Source organism: Fukomys damarensis, unplaced genomic scaffold (genome assembly GCF_012274545.1).
Source record: "Fukomys damarensis isolate Sample0158 unplaced genomic scaffold, DMR_v1.0_HiC HiC_scaffold_21, whole genome shotgun sequence".
NCBI lineage: Eukaryota > Metazoa > Chordata > Mammalia > Rodentia > Bathyergidae > Fukomys > Fukomys damarensis.
In genome coordinates, this window is record NW_022900933.1 from 18,210,919 (window position 1) to 18,216,132 (window position 5,214).

Genomic DNA, 5,214 nt, shown 5'->3' on the forward strand with positions numbered 1-5,214 from the left:
TATATAAATATATATATACACACACACACACACACACACACACACTTATATATATATGAGAGAGAGAATGCACAGGTGTCATGCATATGCATTTTGTAACTGTTCCTGGTAAGCTGCACTTTAAGAATCATGGCTTTAGGTATTTTTGGGGCTATAGTTCTATTCTCTGCTACTTCTGTACATATGAGTATACTTTTTAATGGCCGACTTTCAGGTTATCTGAATACATTATGGGCTTAAAAAATGACAGTGCTAAGTTCCATGAGGTTTAGACTAAACATGCTAGGGAAATTTGCCTCTCAATGGATTTAAACGTTTAAATGTCAGTGTAGCTTTTGGTAACTTAATTTTTCTACATCTCATTTGTAGGAACGTTAGTACATGGCAGCTTTTTACTTTAATATTAATAGTTATCAGTTTTTCAATGAGAATGCTGTTGGTGCTTTGGGTGAGGTTATTCTTTGTGTGCTTTGCAGGATACTTAGAATCTCTTCATTATTCCTACACCTCTTCATAGAATCAACCTAAATGCCTAATTGGGGTAGCCCCTAGGTGGGTTGAATACTTCTGGTTGGGATTGTTGTGTATTCTGTTTTTGTTAATTAAGATTGTTTGGCATTTACTAAGCACTGTACTACACACTCACTGAATATTCTTATTTAATGTTCATAATTCTGCTGTATGGTGGAATTCCACTATTTGTATCTCATAGAAGAAGAAGCGGGTTTAAGAGAGTTGAGATAATTTTCTAAGGTCACCCAGTGTTCAAACAGAATCAAACCTGTTTTCACAACTCATATTTCACCATGTTTTGCTGCTCTTTGAGTTTGTCTTTTCCATGACCCTTTTTCATTTCATCTTAACTTTTATAACACTTGAACATATGACCCTTCGTAGGACTTTACGTGTTCTGAAGTTTATCTTAAAATCAAAGACATAAACTGTAGGTACTTGGAGATAAGGCTGTGTAGTTCTCTGTGCCTCTACCTTTATGGGTGGGTATTAGTCCAGCTTTCTTACTAACTGTATTTGTAAGTCTGTTCAGTTACAAAAAGGTAGGCCCACCATTTGGCTTTCCTAGTTTTCTTCTAAGCTTAATTCTTTCTATAACTGATTTACTCAATTTATATGTATATTTTTGTATCTTTTTCCTTTTGATATTTTTAGTCAAACAACTGTTCTGTCAGCTTGTACCCTTTCAGGATATTGCACACCTCTGTTGATGTATTCAAGTTTGTTTTAGTGTTGACTGTACATACCATGAAATCTTACAAGTGAAAATGGGAATTTTAAAAATAAGCATTTGAAATAATAGTTTGTGTATATTTCTTCCCCAGAATTTTTTGTTAAGCTATGAAGTAATTGGTGTTTGGGACTGTTAACTCTGTCTAACATACAGCTGCAAATGCAGAGGCAGTAGTCTAGCAGTTTGATGCTTTAGTGTTTCTGTTACCCTAGACCATCTGTTACAGTCAGGTTGTGATAATATAAATTCTAGTTATGTCTGAGCCTGGAGAAGTTGAAGTAGATGGGAGTTTTTCTGAATTTCTCTTTTCAAGTTAAGGAGACCTCTTTTTCCCTTTTGGACTATTTCCCTGGTCTGTGACTTTAGAATTCCTTGAGTAATATGGTGTTAAGAGTCCTCTTAGCGATGAAGGAATGGTGAGTGGAGTAAGAGCAGATAAAGAATTAAAAAAAAAAAATCATCTTTAAAACCGAATTATTCAGGAGACCTAAATTCCCCTTGGCTTGTCTTCCATCATATGTAATTACAAACAGAAATGCTTTTTTTTTTCCTACCTGAATCTCTTCTATGGGGAAAGAGGGATGATTCTTTATTTGACTTCATTATTACATCCAGCGTACCTTATAAAAAGGGCTAGCATTACAGTATAAGTGGGTAATAGTATATGATTTGGGCATTATTCCATCTTGGTGAGTTCATTCTGCCAATCCCCCCTCCCCCCACATTAGAAGAAATACTTTCAAGAATCCTCTTGGTTACTATTTAATACATCTGCTTAGATGTGCCACAGTTTATCTACATACGGACCCAAAATGTAGAACTTTATTTTTTATTGTGTCATTGAAGGTTGTCAGAGTCATACATGATCCATTTTGTAAAATTAAGAAAAGTTGATCATTAAGCTTAAACTGGCTGTCAGTGGATTTTTTTAAAAGCATGTAAAAATGTTTTAGATTTTAAAGTGTATGTCTCAATCAACTCTTAATTTCCTTAAATCCACTTTTTGCTGACTAGAATTGAGTCGTTTAATGACTAACCAATATTTCTGTTTTGCTTTTTTTCTTTCTGTTCTTCCTTCACTTCTGTCACAACCAATTCTTTACAAGTTGAGGAACTGAAAATGATTATACTGTATAGCTTTTTTTAAATGCCCGTGTCAAGATCAAATAGTTATTTTAACTTCTTCCATGTATGTGTTTTTGTGAATACTTTTTTTCCCCATTAAGTTTTAAAGCAAATAGTACAGTTACATTTATCATTAGGATCTTGTACCTTCACATGACAGATCTTGGTTCTTGTTTTTTCCCTGGCCTACCTTCACTCCCTTTGCCCTTCCCTATTTACAAAGATTTTTATGAATACTTAAAGCGAGGCAATGCCTGTAAAAATTACTTTTTTACTGATTTTTTTGTTTGTTTGTTTAAATTGTCTGTGTATCAGCTATTAGTTAGATGACCATGGTCTAATTTTGCTTTGTTCTTCACTAACAACGTCATTTGTTTGTTCTCCTTTAATATAGTTTAGTTTCTTTTTCTTTCCTAAATGAATTGGTTAGGGGATGGTCTGAAGTCACATTCAGGAGCCTTTCTCAAGTGATATATTAGAAGCTGTTCTCACAGAAAAGAAAATACTCCCTTTTCTTGGAAAGCAAGTGACAGAGATAGAGTGCTAAACCTCCCCCTCCTTCTCCAGCCCAAGCTGACCTTCTGCAGCCCCTTGCTGCCTCTTGTTTTCTTATTTTTATAGAAAATCAATATCCCTTCTGACACAAACAATAGCTCAGAAGCAAGAATAAATGGGAGAAAGCTGAGATCTCTGTCCATCACCTCTCACTTTAACTCCCCCAAACTCTTTAATTATGAGTGTGCTTTGCTCCAGGTGTTTGTGACAGTGAAATTGCTAAACGAGGACCATTTTAACCAAAGATTGGGTGATCAATAACACTCTATAGCAGTAGCTTGTTGGATCAATAGCATTCATTATTTCATGGTTAAGGTAAGTAGCCTCCTTTGCAAGTGGAGGTCATTAATCAGGGGTTACTGGAGCCAAGGAAAAGAATATATGTGCTAGGTTGGAGATGTTCTGTTTTCTATTCTTTAAATAGGGATGCTGACCAAGAGTGTATTTACCATTGCTGCAATTGGCAATATTCATTGGAGAATACAGAATAGCTAGCATAGCTTGTTTGTATAGATTTATTCAGTGTTTTGCTGGTATATCTTTAGGGAACGAGTATAAAAGAATACTTGGGAGGTGGATATGGTACTATTGTATTTAAAGATCTGTCTCTTGAAACAGTATCCTTCTAGAAAGAAATGTTAAAGTAATTCTATGGCTCCAGATGAAGGGACTAAGTACAGAGTGAAATGTTACCTCAGTATAAAATATAACATTCTTTTATAACATAAAAATAAAGCGAATCATTTCACCAGGTAGTGAGTTTTAGGTCACTGGAGGGATTGGCCTGAAAACTGCTATTACTGTGGAGCTGAGAAGGTTGGACTGAAACACTTCTAAGGAAGGACCCTTGGAACATGCGTTCCTATGATTTTCCAGTTATAATTTACCTCTGACCATTGTGATTTTAATTTTAAAAAACAACTCATAAGCAGCCTTAACTGCCCACTAGAATATATGAAAAACAATCCAATATTTGCTCACTCACAGCATTGGAAACCAAAACATAGTTGGTCTCTTGCCAAAATTTCCTCAGTTACAATGCAAGGCTGATAGAACTATGATTAGGAATGCAGCCAGGGGCTGATGTTAGCAGCACGGAGCCTGCCCTCACACTGCAAGGCTATGTGTCCTTTCTCCGTGGGCAGCATTCCGAAGTGCAAGGCCTGGCTCAGTGAGAATTGGATAGCTGCACTTTCTGCAAAGTGTTGTTTTATTTCACTTCTTAGTCTGTGTCTTTTGGTTTCTATTTGGAGGCTGTGACTCCCAGAATACATCTGGATAGGGAAGTTTAATGTTTTCTGTGTATTTGTGTTTGTATGTAGGAGGCAGACACATGAGTATTGAGTCTCTAAGAATAAATTTATTATCAGCATGGCCAGAGAAGAAAAAATCCCCTTTGAATACATCTTGGAGATTGTAGTGTCTCGTATATTATATTCCATTTATTGATGACCCATGGAATACAGCCAGAATCAGGGAGTGAGGGTGGGTTGGGAGGAGATCCCATCTCAGTCTGACATACCTGTATGTGATGAAAGTGCTCCAGGAACACTGAGAATTACGTTAGGGGCTCTACTCTTGGCCAGTTGTAGATGTGAAGAAGAGCACATTACCCATATCCACAGGAGTAGAGAATGGGACCAAAGGTAATCCGTAAACCCTTTCTTCTGGCACATACCAAGAGCTTACATTCTGCTTACATTCTGTAGAATAAAGGAAAGGAAACATTCTTAGGAAAGTTCAGAGGAAGAACAAGTATTTGAAGATGATTGCCAGTAGGAACCAGGAGAATATTTTTGCAAATCTTCAGTATGATGCAAGAAGATGTAATCATTTGAAATATAAGCAGTAAGTCATAGGAGAGGAAAAATGGCTATCCAAAAATCCTATAGTTGGGAAAAACTGTAGAGAAGCATAGGATATAATTGCAATATGAAAGTGCAGGACAGAGCACTCTGCAGAAAATTGGAGTTGAAGGACCGGAGATTTAGCTCAGTGGTTCTGACACCTGCTTCACAAGCACAGTGTCCTGAGTTTGATCCCCAGTACCAAAAAAAAGAAGAAAATTGCGTTGATTTTGAAAACTTGGAAACACCATGTTTCTTTTAAAATATATATTAATTAGAGACCTCCTATTAAGCTACTTGGTTAATAGGATCTTAAATAGGAGAAAAACTCAGGCGGTAACTCCCTAATACCGTGTGTGTGTGTGTGTGTGTGTGTGTGTGTGTGTGTGTGTGTGTGTCTGTGTCTGTGTGTGTGTTTTACTGAGAATTGAACTTAGGGCC

At 36.5% G+C, this 5,214-nt stretch overlaps 1 protein-coding gene across 2 annotated transcripts in view; it reads left to right on the top strand.

The window, feature by feature from the left end:
- The window catches only part of Gpatch2l (G-patch domain containing 2 like), a 44,154-nt gene that overhangs the window by 3,432 nt on the left and 35,508 nt on the right, over nt 1-5,214 (top strand). The gene's annotated exons all lie outside the window — the stretch shown is intronic.